The 17,281-nt window shown below is 49.8% G+C and overlaps 1 long non-coding RNA gene across 1 annotated transcript; it reads left to right on the forward strand.

The window, feature by feature from the left end:
• Positions 1-778: 778 nt before the first annotated feature.
• Positions 779-15,951, forward strand: LOC139082210 (uncharacterized). Its single transcript, XR_011537985.1, has 3 exons — positions 779-965; positions 1,559-1,724; positions 7,013-15,951. It is a non-coding gene; the product is annotated as an uncharacterized lncRNA (long non-coding RNA).
• Positions 15,952-17,281: the final 1,330 nt, after the last annotated feature.

The following is a 17,281-nucleotide window of genomic DNA, read 5'->3' on the forward strand; positions in this document are numbered from 1 at the left end:
ATGGGCAACTGGCTAAATCTGAATGAAGTCCGTAGATGAGTTAATGCGTCAATGTGAATTTTCTGGTTTTGATCACTGTGTTATGGTTATGTAAGTTTTAACATTGGGGAAGCTGGGTGAAGGGTACAAGGGGACTTTATGATTCCCAAACTGTTTTGTAAGTCTGAAAATTACTTTAAAAGGAAAAGTTAAAAATTAAAAATAAATGAATAAAATGAGAAGCCCTCAGGCCTTACTCCAGAGAATTGAATTCAGTAAGTCTTGGGAGCGGGCTTCGGCGATTGTGCTTTTAACAAACGGACTGTGAATGAATAGTCAACCCATGTCAGTGGGTGGAAGCAGAATAAACAAATGAATCAATAAAAACATGGCAGATGTGACTTGTGTGTGGCAAGGGGCAGAATGACCTGGGCTATGAGTATGGGCAATTTTAGAAGTTTCTACTTCAGAAAATATTTATACCTTCCATGTTGTTAATTTTTTTCTTAATCAAATGCTCCCTATGAATCACACACTTTCTGCTTTAACTAAATCCCCAAACTCATTTACTCAAAATATGTTTATTGATAGCTTTGTGTGCCAGTTACTGTGATCAGCGTCATGGGGATGAAAATAGGAAGACACAGTTCCTGCCCCCAAGAAGTTTAGAGTTCATGGGGTAAGACACATACTGGGAACAACTCTTAAAGGGAGCAGGGTGTGATGGTCGACTCAGGGCGCCTGGATTTGACCTGAGCTTGCTGGGGGCGGGATGAGCGGTTGGTCTGCTGGAATGTGGGGGAAGGGAACAATCTAAGAGGCAGTTGGGGAGGCAGCTCTGAGGGGGGAGGACAGTTGGAAGAATGAGAAAGCTTTCCGAGAGGGATGCTCAAGGGGGAAAGTTTCCGATCCTAGAGGACCAGATGAACCATAGTGCTGTGAGCCAAAACAGGGAAGCTGGGAGAGGATGGAGGCTTGAGAGATAGGTAAGTCCTATATTTGCTGTGCTTGGGTCTGTAAGAGGCACCTGAGGGTCACCTGAGGACGGATTCCTGCTCTCCAGGATCCCACACTTGGGGCAGGAGACTAGCACAGCCTCGCTGAGCTAGAGGTCCGGACAGAATGAACTTAGTGCTCTAAGGAAGGTACAAGAGATGAGCTGTCTGGGGCTCAGGGGCCAGGAGCTTGGGGCTGGCTGGGTTTCAGGGGACAGACTTCCACTGGCCTTCGGAAATGTGGGTCTGTTGGTCAAAGAAGAAGATGAAGACTCAAAACAAAGAATTGAAACGGGCTCCCCCAGCTGACAGAGGAGGAGTTACGGAGGGAGCAAGTGCGGCTCGAGGGTCATGGAGGAGCCAAGGGGGAGTCCTGGGTAGGCTCGCCTTGGAGGACACATGAAAGCATGGTTAGAGGGGGCGTTTGATCCGGTAACCCAACTCAAACCCCTGTTGTGTGCATGTGGGAGCTCTGTCCTTGAGTTTTCTCACCTTTAAATCGGGGAACAAATAGAACCTGTCTTAAAGGAGTATTGTAGGATTAAATGAGCTCATATATGTAAAGTGCTTTAATATATGCGCAGTGCTCGACAAATGCTGCCATTAATTAGAGGGCAAGAAGAGAATGAAGGAGCAACTCCAGGGGCTGCAGAGGAAATCAAGGCGGTGCAGTCACTGGAGCCCTGGGACGAACAGGTTTTCAGAAGTAGAATGGAGTCATCATGATATCAAGCAGCAGTGAGAGGACAGGTATGGAACGTGTATTGTCACAGGCAAGTCTCAGTACAGCCTGATGAGGGAGTTTCTGTCATCATCCCCACTCCAGGATGTTACAAGCCCGAGGTCACAAGAGCATGACTTAGATTTCCTGTTGGGATCTGGACCTTGAGTGTGAAATGGCCCTTGGGTTAAAGGCTGGTTTCCCTTAGAGATGGTCATTTTTAGGATGCCTTCCAAGGGCCAAGGCTCTACCAAATGCTGGTGACCTTGAGGTGAACAAGCCTTGAGCCACGCCCTCAGTGAGCTCCAAGGACGAGGGTTCCTGTAGCCCCTTCCTCCATTGTGCCATGTCCAATACACCCCGAAAGAGGTCCATTCTTCTCCCCTGGCTCAGACACCTTCCATGGCTCCTGTGGTCTCCGGCCGAGGGACTGATCCAGCTGTACGCAGCTCTTCTCTGCTTTCAGGGCCTCATCTGTGTTCTGAGCTGCCATCCCAACCCAGCTTTATCTCTCTGCTGCCCAGCCTTTACCTGGTGCCTGGTCACACCGATCCCTTTCCTGCCCTATTAATACCCTTAATTCGTCCCTTGAAATCCCTCCACCAGCCACGGAAATCTAACCCACCTCCCTCCAAGCCCTTCCCTGGCTACAAATCCTCGCAGATCTCTTTGTCCTGTCTCTGTTTTCCTAGATTTACAGTGGCCCCACAGTGTGATTCAAGATGAGCGGTTGTACTTGGCTGATACCATGTGTCTCTGTCCTGAGTTATATATGAGGACGGAAGCTCCTTGAGCCGGGGATGGTATCTTAGCCATCTCCAGCATCCCTGCAGTCCATGTGCTGAGAGCTGTGGGGAAGTTCCAAAGCCCCACCAGACTCCTGCCACCACTTATTGCCATTGGGTGCCCAGGCCCAGCCTGGGTGGGAGGAGCAGGGTGCTGTGAGCACTGGACTGGGAGTCAGGGTCTTTTGGTCTGTGCCATCCCACCCACTGCACGGCCAGTGACCTTGAACAAATAGATCCTTTCCTCTGGGCTTCAGTCTCTGCATCTGTGAAGTGTGGATATGGCACTGGACTAGACTCTTCCCAAGGGCCCTTCTTTAATGTGCACACAAAACCCCTGGAGATCTTGTGCAGATTCTGATTCAGTAGGTTTGGAGTGGGTCCTGAGATTTTGCATTTCTAACAAGCTCCCGGCTAACTGGATACTGGAGGTTCTGTGAGCCACACTTGGAGTCACATAGGTGCAGCCCGACGGTTCTCGGCCCTAGCTGAAAAGTAGAACGGTCTGACAGGTCGCTGCTTCTGTTCCTCCACCTCTTTCCCCGTTTAAAAAATTAAATTTCCTCTGGGGAGACCAAAAATTGTGATGCTGGAGTTACACCTCAGGCCAATTAAATCAGAATTTCTCAAGGTAGGAACCTGGCCTCAGTGTTGTTTAAAGCTCTCCAAGTGAATCCAATCTGCAGCCCAGGCTGGGAACCACTGCTCTCCCTCACCAGCAGAGAATTTCGCCAAATTAGCCATTTTCAGGTAAAGCTTTTGTTTTCTGCTGCCCCCTGGTGGCCATGTTGTTCCCACACAGTCAGATTTCTAGCTCAGGCTGATTTCCCAGAGTGGAGACAGGACTCTCAGAACAATGAAGAAAGTAATGCTGTTGCCCAGGGTGAACGTCGCTGCTCCCCCAGGACCCACCCTACTGTGAGGGGGCTCCTCCACTGCCCCTGTGCTGAGCAGGATTCCTTAAACAAGGGCCTCAGTCCCAGATTCCTGAAGGCAGCCTGGTGTGCCTGGGGACAGGGAGGATCCAGGAAAGCAGGAGGAGGAGCCTCTGAGACAGCCGAGCCAGAGGCAGGAGGCTGGGTTCCAGTATCAGTGCCGGCCGGAGCTGAGCGGGTACGCAGAGAGGGCATAACCCAGGGCGTTGACGTGTCTGTGTTTCAAGACAATGATGCCTTGTATAAAAGCCCATGGTGTGAACCATAGGAAAGTAAAAGGTCTCTTTTTGACTGTGAGGAGCTGGGGTGGCCATCAAAAGGCCTTGGAGGCTGAGAAGAAAGAGGTTTTCTAAAAAGTCACTTAGTGGTTGAGTGGCAGATTCAGGGTGAAGACCCAGCTGCCTGGGCCCACCGTGTGTCCCATCCCAGCTCAGCTTGGAGCCCTGTGTTTATCATCAGGACCAACCCCCTGGTGGGCTTTCTTGGGGCCTGAGGTCAGCTGGGCACTGTTTGCTCACTCACCTGGGCAGGAGGAATTCTGCCCTCGAGAACCCTGAGTGCAGCGCAGGCAGCGCCCCAGCAGGGAGCGGTCCTGGGGCAGAACCCAGGGGCTCACGCAGGAGCAGTGGTTCCACCCTCCCCGGCTGGAGGGCAGGTTGATCACAGCCGCTGACAGAGACCAGGGTGACCTTTGTCCCGGGAATCTTTCTAAGCACACTTTTCATTGTGTCCCTTTCCTGCTTCCAACCTTGAGTGGCTCTCAGCTCCCTACTGGGAAATATTCCTCCATGCGCCGTCCCACAGACTCATCCTGAGCCTTCCTGCTCCAAGCCTTTGCTCTTAACTCTTCCTCGTCATCCCACAGGCACATCCCGGCGCCATTGCCCATGGAGTTCCCATCCCTGCTTCCCACCTCCTCTTGCCCTTACAGCCCAGAGCAAACTTGTCCTTCCTCTGAATCTGCAGAGAACCTTCTCTTGGCATGACTCCTTGGCACCTTCTCTCTTTCCCTGCCATGACTTCTCTTCCTTAGGGGCAAAGGATGGTTTAGACTTTGCGGCATCCTCTGCATGAGAAATAGTTCATGTGTATTGAATTCTCAAGTGTCCAGATTGCTGACAGGCTTGAGCAGGATTCAGGAAGCCAAGTGTTCAATGGCAGGTGGCAGGGTCAAGGTGTGAGGGCTGGGAGAGTCACAGGAATCCCACCAGACATGGACCTGGCCAGAGAGGGGAGCGGCAGCCAGGAGAGGTCGGTGGACTCTCAAGGTGGACAGCCACTGTGACCCATGGTGGGTTAGGAGGGAGGAAGAGGAAGCAGCTGGGACAAGGGACAAGTGAGGAGGGGCATTGGCTGGGTCTGTTTCCTCTCACAGAAATGTGTTTCCCCCCTCTCCACGTCTGGTCTCTCTACCTCTATTTCCTCTTCAAACCCCACCAGTCTGCCCTTAGAACCTCTCTGATCCGTTTCCTTGATACTTGGTCCCCAGCCTGTTACACTCACCTCCATCAAATCTTTGCCTCTCTGTTTCCTTGGTTGTCCCTCTCACTCAAGAAACTCCATAGGGACTGGAATAGTGTCTTGTTTTTTCTGGTCCCCAAAGTACCAGACCCAGTGGCTGGTCCACAGAAAACCATCAATGGATGATGCTGAGTGGACTCATTCAGGGATGCAGCAAGAGAGAAACAGTGGGCATGATTTTCCCATTGACAGGGATCCTGGAGCAAAAGGAGAGACTCTCCAGAAGGGGTATGCCCTGAACCCAGCCCTCAGCTTTCCTGGGCCCCAACCACAGGCACTCTTGAGAGGCAGACCTAAGGTTTGGGTTGCTTAACAATTAGACAGCAGGGGGCACTCTGGCCCTGGATTCCTACCCCTGGTGCCCTGGTCCTTTTTCTCTTGACCAGAAATGCTGACCCCAGTGGTAGGATGCCCACAAGTGGAATTGCAGCAGCTCAGAGCCTAGGGCAGCTGGCTGACTTCTCTCTGGGATGGGGGGGGGGGGGGGGCGGGGGGGGAAGGAGTTCCCCATCTTCACTGCCTGCTCTCTGTAGGGTGAGGAGTAGGAAGGTGCTGATGATGCCCCTGGCTCACAAGCGCATCGTGGCCGGGCCAAGAGTGCAGGTCAAGTCGCTACCTCGCCACTGATCTTGACGCATTCGCTTCCCCGCTCTGGGCCTGTTTCTCCTCCATCAAATGGTGGAGCTCACCCCTTCCATCCTGTTCTAGGGTGTAGAGCATCCCCCAAATCATTCTGAGCTGTGGGGCTGCTGTGCAGACCACCCACGCTTTGTGGCCCTTAGGGGACCAGAGTCATGGAAATCAGCCTTCTCCTGCTGTGGGACTGGTCCTAAGCTGGGCATTTCACATCCCCTTCCCCAAAGTCCCGCATGCACAACTGCGGGGACGAGATAGCCAGTCGAGGAAAGGAGCTGGGGCCCCTTAAGTGATGAGGCCAAAGAGGGTCCAGAAGTGGGGAGTAGGATGCTTTTTCTGTAAGTTGTCAAGTCACTCCAGACAGGATGATGTGTTGATTCTGACCACATGAGTGGCTCACATCGGTAAGAACTATCCAGAGATGGGGTGCTCTGATGACTCCAATAGTGCTTGTCCTTGAGAGGGAGCGGGTGACAAAGGAATAGCAGGGTGGTGGGGTGGGGAGCTTAGCTTTAAAATGTTTACCCATTTAAAAAAATTGGTCAGGTGCACATGTGGCAGATGGGTAAAATCTGTTAAGTCTGGTTGGCTGCTGTTTTCTGAAACCAAAATTTTAGATTTGAATGCATGTATTTGCAAACTATAAGAAAAACATGCCGGGGATGGCCTGGTGGCACAGTGATTAAGTTCACGTGCTCCACTTCAGCGGCCCTGTGGTTTGCAGGTTTGGGTCCCAGGTGTGGACCTACCCACTGCTCATCAAGCTATGCTGTGGTGGCATACCACATACAACATAGGGGAAGATTGGCACAGATATTAGCTCAGTGACAATCTTCCTCAAGCAAAAAGAGGAAGATTGGCCACAGATGTTAGCTCAGGGCCAATCTTCCTCACCAAAAAAAAAAAAAAAAAAAGAAAGAAAGAAAATAAAAAGAAAGAAAAAAAAGTCCCTCTGAACACAGTTTGTTTGAATGCAGTTTCTTGATTGTCAAAGCCTCCAGGGATGCGAACATCCCCTGCTGCGTGGTTTTCAGCAGAAACTCGGTGCTCAGACTAAAGGGTGACCATGAGGAAATGAGGACAGAGGACAGCCCTGGGGCACGAATGTCTGAGCCTGGGTGTCAGTCCCAGCCAGAGGAGGAAAGTAAGGTTGGTCCCTGCCTGACCACCAGCCCACGTGGTCCACAAGCAGCCTCTTGCTACCAAACGAAAGCAGACAGAGATTGAGGGAACCGAGGAGAGGTTTAATGGAGAAAAGATAAGGAAACCTCTGGACTCACCATTATTCTGACACATTTCCAGTTATTGGCTGACTGCTGGCCCCTGGGCAGGCCCCCTGAGTGGGCAGGTTGGGTGACTGTAAATGCGCAAGGGATGGGCCTTGGAGCTGACCTGCTTGCTCGGTAAATCAGCAACTTGTGCCGCTGGTCATGTTCACAGGGGAGCGTGCTTTGAGATGACAAGGAGCTGGCCGAGACCGGAGGCTTCCCGCCCCGAGCCGGAGCCGGAGCCAGGAGTCCCCCAGAGGCGCAGCCGAGGATGCCCGCACCTGCGGAGAGTCGGGGCAGGAGCCCTCTTCCCCAGACGGGCGGCCCACGCACGGAGCTGCCTCCGCTCCAAGCCCGGTGGCCGCGGCCACGTCCACGCATCCACTCGGAGAGCCGTTGCCCCGGGGAGGGCAGCGTGAGAGGGCTGGCCACGCATCTCTGCTGACTTCATCTCCCAGCGAGGGGAGGACGGCGGCGGCGGAGTGCAAGCCCGATGGAAAGCCAGACTGGAATCCGAATGCCCCCACCGGCTGGGGGCCCTCTGCACGCTTCGCGGTGGTCTTCGGACCCGGAGCGCCCGGCCAGGCCTGCAGTTCTGCCACTGCTGGCTGTGCCACCTGGAAAAGTTATCTAAACCTCTCTGTACCCCAGTCTCCTTCTTCGTCACCTGGTGATCATAACTGTCCTGACCTCATTGGATGGCTATGAGGTTTAAACGAGGTAATATGTGCCCAAGGTTGTTCTGAACAGGGTTTCTTTTGTTTGGAAGGATTAAAAAAAAAAAAATTGGAATACTCTCTAAAAAGAGTAACTGACCTCAGTACCCTTGAGTGCCCGGTATTGAATGAGGGGGTTCATGAATGGGCATCAGGGTGGATGGTCCTGCCTCCAACACTGCAAAGCCTTGTGTCGGTGTATTGTGTAGAAATACTTTTTTTCCCTAGGAGCCCACAGGCTAAGATGCTCAAAGGGGTCGTGACTCAAGATTGGGTGCCTAGGGGGTTTCAAGTGCCTTTGTTCTAGACTGGAGTTTCTCAGCCTTGGCACTATTGACATTTGGGGCCAGATAATTCTTTGTTGTGGGGGTCTGTCCTGTGCATTGTAGGGTGGTTAGCAGCATCGCCAGCTCTTCCCATGACATGCCAGGAGCATCCCCTCCAATTTGTGACGATCAAAAATGTCTCCAGACATTGCTAAATGTCCTCGGGGGTGGGAGGGGGGCTCAAAATTGCCTCTGGCTGAGAACTACGGCTTTGCAACATTCCCTGTGGAGGACGTCCTCGGTAAGTTGAAGCTGAGCAAGATTACTTTTCTGACCCTCGGTGGTCTCTGCCTACTTCTGCGCACTGTCTGGAGGGTCCAGTTACATCCTGGCAAAGGCTTTTCAAAGTTGATGGACCACAGACTTTCCAAGCCCCAGCCCTGTTTGCTGTCAACTATTGGTTCCCAGACCTGGCTGGGCAGCTAGATCAACTGGAACTCGGTTTTTATTATATTAATTTTTTCTCAAACCTAAAGGAGTTTTAGAGCATTAAATGCAACATAAATCACTCAGTTCATTACTATTCATTAAAACCTGAGCTACAATTAAAGTTAAATAGTTAATTCTTTGGGGAACAAGGTCTTGAGGTAATCTCCTTTTGTGGCGAATACATCTTTTTTAACCACAGATCTCAGAATTGATAGTTCCTCGTTCAGGCGAAAGATCAGAGAAGGATTTTAAGGAGAAGGCCCAGTGAGGAAACAGATGTGGGAGAAACGTCAGAAGTATTTGCTGGGGCATCCTGGATGTGTTGAGGATCTTTGACTCCCCCCCTCTTTTTTAATGATTAATTGTCCTCCATAGGCGAATCAGGCTTGGCTCTTCTCTTGCTTAACTCCTTGTACACCTGCTCCAACATGTCCCCAGAAATTCCAAATGACTCCAGGACGTGTCGCTCTCGGGAGCTTTGTTCCGGAATGCTCATGGAGCTTGCTTTGGGCAGTCCTTCAGTTGCGAGTCCTTCAGTCTCATTGTTGGGGCTGTGATGCCGGGTGCCAGGCAGCAGACACAAGCTTTGGAGATGCTATGGGTGCAACATGGAGCACCTCTGGGTGAAGATCCCTTAGACTAAGGGAACCAGGTGCTGGCTTTTGCCTTGAGTCAGTCCCACGCTCTGTGGGACTTGGGGATCTCGTCAATGACTCCAGGTAGAAGGATCAGCCTGGAGTCGACTTCTGGGAGGTATGTGTCAATAGTGCTGAGTGTGGGCATCTGAGTCCCTCTTTGCAATTGTGTGCACCTGGGTGTCATCTGCACATCTGGTCCTGTGAGCTCAGATTAGGATTCCCAGTAGTACCTTGTGACACCACAGCTGTGCCGTGACAAATGTAAAATGTGCTGAGACATCTAGAGTTTGGTAAGGCATGTGCACCATGGCCCTGTTGCCGGCTGCTTTAAAGGCATCAAGGTGGCTCTCTGCAGAGCGAATATGGCTGTTTTCATGGGTGTCTCTAAACGATACCACTAGGCTGTTGAGGGCTGCATGGTATAGATCAAGTCAATGTTGCAGTTCGTCATCAACCTGTGGTATCAGAGATTCTGGTTCCCCGTGTGAGTGTGGTAGTCGTGGAGCTGGGGTATCAGGTTCGGAATTAACTGCAAATGGCACCTCTGAGAACATGTCTCTTCAAGCTGGGCAAACTGCACCAAGGCTTGTGGTGCAAATTGTCGTAGCAGTGTGGGAGTCCTCACATTTGCTATGTAGACAGCAGAGCCGATACTGGAGTATGTCCAGTCTCCACAGGTGGGTCCACAGTCTCATAATTCTCACTTGAAAGAGCCAGGGAGCACTGCTGAGGAAGGTGAGGATTGGGGTGGCCCTGGATGGGCCATCTTTGTGACAACCGAGTTGTTTCCTTTTTGACATTATGGCAGAGTGGGTCTTCTGCTCTTACCTGAAGAAGTTAATGGTTTTGGCAAAGCACAGATATGAGATCAGTAGAGAGCTCAGATGAGCCTAGGACAAGGTATAGGGGCTTCCTTAGCAGGCATGGCCCCCTGTCTAGGCTGAGCTCCTCCAGTGAGGGACAAGGAGGACCTTGTAGGTTGGTGCATTGTTGTTGGTGGGAAGAAACAGTTTGAGCAGTGGTCTTTGTAGTGGTCAGATAGTTTTTTAAACCCCACACCTCAGATCGTTGTCTGCATTTTCCCTCTTGGGCAAAAGGAAGTTCTAACTTGGGGAAAGCACAGATTGTATTTTCTCAGTAGGCCTAAGGGGAACCATAGGTGGAGGAACGAAGGGGCACTGGAGGTCCTCCCAGGTGGGTGGGATCTCCCTGGTGGGGTGGGCATCTTTGTCTTGATGTGATCATGGAAATCATGGAAATGACAGGTGGCCCGTGACATCCTGCTATTTAGAAGAGAAGAGTTTCTTGCATCTCTTGGTGGGACCCCAGCTGTACCATGTAGGAGGCACACCACACACTCAAGGCCTCAGATGACCCCTTGGAACTGGTGTTGGGACCTCGAGTCGGGGCTGGGCTCCTTCAGCAAGAAGAGAAAGACCCTACAGGTTGGCATATTGTTGGTGCTGGGAGCGAGATTTCACCTGTTTTGATGGTTGGGCCAGAAGAGCTCTCTGATCATTGAGGGTGTCTTCCAGGAAGTTTCTGGTGACTGCTTGCTTCTTGGAGTTGGGACACGGTTTGTTGAAGAGTCTCTTTCTTGGTGTGTTTGTCCTAAAACATGTCTCAAGTTGGCAGTTCCCACTTTCTCTGTGTCAAGAGCTCTTCTAACATCCTCTGCCATGAATGAGGGTTCATGGCTTTCCTGGTTCAGAATGCAAATGTAAATTTTATAGGACCTCTCTTGTTTTTCTAATTTTTTCTCCAGGTCTTGGATTTTCTGCTTATTCATTTTCACTTCCTCAAGCAGCTTCTGCTCTTTCTCCTTCCTGATTGGCTGTCTGTGCACCATCGTGACTTGTTGCCCATGGCCTTCATTAAGGCCTGTGTGGTTTTGCCTTCATTTTCCAGGTGAGCATTGACCCGGTGCAGGGGACCCTTGCCTCCTTCCTTGCCTTACCTACTCTTCCAACACTTGCACGCTGGACGCATCATCTCGCTCAGAATTGGAAGGCCGCATCTTTTTCAAACCACTCTCTTTCTTCCTGACTTTGTTAGTGTTGCAGAGCCCTGACTTGCTGCTCATGGCTTTCTGAAGGCTTGTGTGATGTTCCTCTTGAGTTTTCGGCCGAGCATGGGCTGTGCGCCCTCTTTGTTCTCCCTGCTATGGCATGGTGATACTGCCACTCTCTGTTTGGAAGAGAAGGAGGCTGCATCTTTCAAACTGTTGTGGACAGTGTTTTGTCCGGGGATTGTCATGATCTGATCCGTCAGACTTCGTATTTTTTTTTATCCTGGAATTCGGCTGCTTTCTGCCTCGTGGCACATTGGATGCCGGGGTCGGGGGCATGAGCCATGGTAAATGGCACCAGGAAATTGGGGTATTTGCCCACCGACTCCTTTCTCTTCTTGGCTGAGGGATGCTCTGCAGGCATTAACTCTCCAGAACTTGCGGCCTCCCCGCCTTTGAGGGTCCATTTCTTTTCCCCTTTGTGCTTTCTCCTGGAGTGCTTCAGTTCCTTTCCAGTTCACCCAGCTGTGTCAGCTGCTTAGTCTTTGATGAAATGTCCTCTCTTCTGAGGAGTGTGTCCTGACTTTGATGATCTTTATGACACCAGAGGCCAAGAAAAGCGACACTGCAAAGGGAGTCAGAGCAGCAGCCCCCTTCCTTCAGGACTTGTAAGGGCCACCTTTGGGGTGAGACCAGAGATCTGTCCTCTAGGCTGTGACTGTGGGGACAGCTGGTGCCCCTTCAGCTTCTCCTTTGTGTGTGCTGACAATAATCCTTGGGGGACGCGTTGCCCTGTCCACCCCTGCCGCAGAGCCACGGTTTGCTGTGCGGGCTTTGTCATTTAGAGCATGGTTTTGTGCTTCAAAACTTTTCTTTGGGTTTTAAAATTAACATTCAGGAGGCTCGCTTTTCCTTAACCTTTAAGTTCCATTTGCAATTTCTGCTCTTAACAAATTTTAACGATCCCTTTTAAGGGGAGTTGGTGAGATTCCGGGTCCCATTGGAAGTGGTTAGTGGTGATGGCCCATCTCCTGCTCATGACAAGCTAACAGTCACAGACTGGGCGGTGCAGCCTGGTGCCGGTCCTGTTCTGCCCTGGGCTGGTGGTCCATAAGCTCATTTCTCTCTCCATGTTCCATTGAGGTGAGGCTGGCTTCGGGGACAGGCGACCTGTGCTGTCACGCAGGCCCCACACTTGGTTTAATGCTCTGCTGTCGTCATCTTGAAATTCTTAAGAATCTTTTGAAGAAGGAAGCCCCGTGTTTTCTTTTAGCACTGGGCCCTACAGATCATTTACCTGGTAAGTCCTGAAGAGGGGCAGTTACAGACCAGAGTGTGTCCCTCAGCATTACTGAGGGCAGCGGGGGAGGAGGGAAGAGCTCACTGGAGAAAGAGTTGTGGAAAGAGGCTGGGGTTAAGGAGAGAGAGAGTGGAGGGTGGGTAGAGAGGGAGAGGGCCCACCTTAAAATCAACGGGATGAATAGGATGAGAGATTAGGCATTTTGTGTGGGACTCAGAAAGGCAAGAACATCCCCGCGATGGTTTGCCTCCGCAATTATTTGCCATCTCATCAGACGGGGAGCCCCGTGTGGGCAGGGATGGGTTTGCTTTGGTTCTTTACCAGGTAACTCCCGGTGTGAGTGTAGCATAATGGACAGCCTGTAGCTGAGGCTCCGAACAATAGCCGTCAAACAATGACAAACTTCATCACTGAGCTGAATGGCAGTGGAATACGTTTCTTTGACGAGCAGCGAATCCCCGGTGGGTCAGGGCACTGGTTAAGCAGAAACCAGTGGGTCGTTGGGTGTTAATCACTGATATTTCTGTTGTTGGTTGAATGCAGTGGAGCACATGCCCTTTGGTACACATCTGGGGTTGCAGCCCCTGGCCCTAACCCCATGAATCGCTCAGTGCCTGTTGAAGAACTTTCTTCTCTCAGCATCTGGCCCTCCAATCTGGATTCTTTGTGTCTCTGCTGGGTTCCTTTTTCTTCCCCTGCCTCCCACCATAGGCACCATGGCGCTCCAACTCAAGCACCTTAAAAATGTCCACTTAACAGAATGACAGATGGCATGGTTGGTCCCTCCAACCACTTCTGTCACTTTCTGCCTATTTCCACATTAAGTACATGCTTCCCACCTGACTAGCACTCCCACCCTTACCCCTGCAACTGAACAAACCCTTTGGTCAATGTAGGTGGTCTGTATATAATAAATAGGCTTGCTTTGCTTCTGTGGTATCTACCCAACCCCACATGCCTTCCCTGTCCTGGGAGCTGCTCCCTCGGAGGCCGACCCTCCCCTGCTTCTCATCGTGCATGAATTTCCTGGAATAAATCCTCCAGGATGAGGCATCTTGGGGAAGACAAAGATGCTGGGAGTCCAGGAGAGGGTCTCTGGTATCAGCTCTGTTCTGGACACCGGTAGCTGGAGTGGGGTCGGGGAGCCCGTAAGTATTTTTCTTTGATGGGGGTGTGGGACCTCCAGTGCAGAGGGTGAATTTAAGCACGCGCCTCAGTTCATGACAGTTCATTATCAAGGGTCTACGCAAGATCCCTCTCTTGTGGGTTTTAATCTTTTTGAATGAGATTTCCCACTCTCACACCTCCCTCTCCCACTGTGGGCAACGGTTCTGGAATGCCCAGTGCGTGTCTTTTGGTTTTTTATTGCTCCAACAAAGCACTGTTCCTATCTTATGTGTAAGCACTTTTAATTCACATAGATGGTATTGTCATGCCATTTCTTATTCTGTTTCCTTTCTCACTCAACACTGTATTTTAAGACGTGATCTTCCGTTCCACATTCTTAAAATTTATTGAGATTACCCAAAGAGCTTTTGTTTATGTGGGTTAAAACTATCGATATTTACTACCTTAAAAATTGAAACGGAGATGTTTAAAAATACTTATTTATTGATTCATTTGAAAATAGCAATGATGAGCCCATTGCACATTAATGTAAATAACATTTTAGCATTATTATGAAAATAGTTTTGACCCCGAAGACTCCCTGTCCTACAATAAAGTGTCAGTTTGTTCCAGAATGTGAAAAGGCCCTGTGAAGGACAAAGTTTGGAAAGTGAATTTTATAAGACCTGCATCTGAAAAGAAACCATGGAATATATTATATTTTAGCAGAGTTTGTTCAGGTTTGATGGGCTTGTTTCCTTGGTTTACTGATTAATATGAGTGCCTACAATATGGAAAGTCATTCTAGAAGGGGGAGATTCTGTGTTTGACCAGAGAATTTTTTGGTGCTTTATGTTGAATTTACCGTGTCTAAGATTATTTTAAAACACTGGGAACAAAACGCTCCTCAATTATAAACAAGCTATATGTATACTTCTTTGTTTATTTTACTCACTTATTTCACAATCTGTGCCTGTGTAGGCTTTTAAAAGGAAAATTAACATATTATTCACCTTTTTAGAGAGTAGAGGTCAATGGCTTTTAGGCTATTATTAGGTTGTGCAGCCGTCACCGCTATCTAATTCTACCTCATTCCAGAACATTTTCGAAATGAAACCCTGTACCCATTAGCTGTCATTCCCCATTTTCCTCTCCCAAACCCCAGCCCCTGGGAATCATTAGTCTACTTTGAGTCTCAATGGATTTGCCTATTTTGGACATTTCATATAAATGGAATCACACAATATGTGGCCTTTTTTGTCTGGCTTCTTTTGCTTAGCACAATGTTCTTGAGGGTTATCCATGTTTAGTATGTATGAGGACTTCGTTCCATTTTATGGGTGAGTAAGATTCCATTGCATGGATACACCACATTTTATTTATCCTGTCATCACTTGATGGTCATTTGGGTTGTTTCCACTTTTTGGCTATTATGAATACTGCTGCTATGAACATTTGTGTGTAAGCTTTTTGTTTCCATATGTCTTCAATACCCCTGAGTCTGTTTACTTTTCAATGTTATCGCTTGATTAAATGGTTAACCGAAGATTGTTTCTCAGGCACCTATGGCATTTATTAACAAGTGTCCAGATCTCTTCTGACAGCTCTTTAGATTTTGCCTTCCCAAATAATTTAATATGCAAAGAAAAAAAGTGAAAGGGAACTTTGAGGATATCTTTCACAACTACAGTGATCTTTGAGATTCCCTGAGGAGACTTGGAAAATCACAAAGATTTGTTTTTGCACCTTATTAAAAGAGAGATGCTAGAAATAATTAGGTTCGTCTGATGTGTTATTATTGTAAGATTTGCACGAGAAGAGTTGTCAGATGGGAAGCCATGTTCAGCCTTCCTGAGGTTAAGCTTATATGGATGAGATGCTAATGTAAGTATTTTAGAAATTGTATGTTTTATGGGAAGTCCCTGGCGATCTGTCAATGCTCTCACTGCCCATATGTTTTTTCCCTCAGGGGAAATGCTCATCTAACGTCTTTTGAAATGGTTCTGTACTGTACCCTGAGAGAGATGTCTGCTCTCCTGCATTCTGATATTATTGGTTAGAGCCATCAATTAACCACAGCTCTGGCATCTCTGTCATCGTACAAATATTTCTGTTTCCTCTGATGCTTGCCTGAAGGCTCTGCTCTAAGCCGCAGCCTGCAGCCTGTGTCTTCAATGCAAAGGGCCAGTCTTAGAGCCTCTTGATAAATGACCGTACCAGGTACTTCAAACCTGCCGTACTTTAAAGAGTAGACTCCTGGGTGCAGGCTTCTGACTGGCGTCACTTAAGCAACTCCAAGACTAGGCCCGCAGACCCAGTCAGGATTTCCAGGACTCTCTTTGGTCCAGAAGCGGACGGCTTCATGACAGCGGACTGCTAAGCCAATCTAGCGGAACAAGAATGAATGGCAGGGGGCTGCATGAAGTGATGTAGGAATTTATTGTGGTTATTGGTTTATGGTGATGTTGTTTGAACACTCTGCTTTCTGGCTATGTGGGGGTGCCTTTTCTCTTCTTCAGCTCCCTGTAACCCACAACAATTTAGTAGACTCTGCTTTTGTAAATGGAAATAAAATGTTTACAAATGATGCTCGGTTTTCACTGGTGTGCCCTGGCATCTCATTGTGGTTTTAATTTGCATTTCCCGAATGGCTAATGATGTCGATCATCTTTCATGTGTCTGTCTGCCATCCGTATCCCTCTTTAGTGAAGCGGCCCAAGTTCTCCCAGCAGACTGTGGACTCTGAACGGAAACAAAGGACAGGCATAAGGAGCACCCTGAGCCAGGCTTCTGGGCAGTTTCCGGGCCCCCATCTCTTCAGCGTCTCCCCTGCCCCTGCCATGGGACCAGTGTGTACAGGTCAGCTCCTGGGCTGTGGCAGACAGACTTGTCCCCGTGGGATGTCTGCCGGGTTGGAAGACTGACACCCCCGAAGGAGGAGGCTCATCCCAGAGGGTGGCACTTTCTCTGAAAGGTGAGTAGGACTCCCCAAATTTGGAACCAGCTGAGGCCCTGTGAGGCCTGGGGCAGCCACAGAACGCCGGCTGGAAGTGGAGGAAGCATCTGGCACATCGACTCTAGCACCCACAGTAAATATTATTCCCACGGCTGCCATTCCATGATAACTATGTGCCAGGCACTGTGCTAAGTGTGTGTGCAACTAAGATTACCTGAGTCCTCTCAGAACACTCTGAGGAAGACACATGCTGACCCACATCTCATACTGTGACAGGAACACAAATATTAACGAGTAGGGGGGCTGTGTTTTTGCCTGTGTATTAGCTTCCTGTTGCTGCTGTAACCAATTTCCACAAACATTGTGGCTTAAAACAACACAAATCTATTGTCTTGCAGCTCTGAGGATCAGAAGTCCAAAATGGGCTAAAATCAAGGTATCGGTAGGCCCGTGGCACTTCTGCAGGCGCTGAGGGAGAGTCTGTTTTCCTGCTTTTCTGAGTTTCTAGATGCTTCCTGCTTCCATCTGCAAAGCCAGCAGTGGCTGGCTGACTCTTACATCTTGTCGCTCTGACTCTGATTTCTGCCTCCCTCTTTCACGTCTAAGGACCCTTGTGATTACTTTGGGTGCACGTGGATAGTCTCCGTAAGGTCAGCTGATTAGCAACCTTAATTCTTCTACAACCCTACGGCCCCTTTGCCAGGTGGGGTAATGTGTTCACTACATCTGGTGCCTAGGGCTCAGATATCTTAGGGGGGCCATTATTCTGGGGGGTTGAGGGGTACTAGGTGAGGAGGAGGCTGGGAGGAAGGGCACCCTGCGGTGTGTGGGTTGAGCAGGTGTGGCAGGAACTGTAGGGTGTGAGGATGCAGCCCTCTGGACTTCCAGTCTAGCTGGGGGCGGTGGGGGGGGGGGGTGGTGGTGGCGGTAGGTGGTTGGGAGGGGGCTAAACACACAGGTC

The sequence above is a fragment of the Equus przewalskii genome, chromosome 3 (assembly GCF_037783145.1).
Source record: "Equus przewalskii isolate Varuska chromosome 3, EquPr2, whole genome shotgun sequence".
Taxonomy (NCBI): Eukaryota; Metazoa; Chordata; class Mammalia; order Perissodactyla; family Equidae; genus Equus; species Equus przewalskii.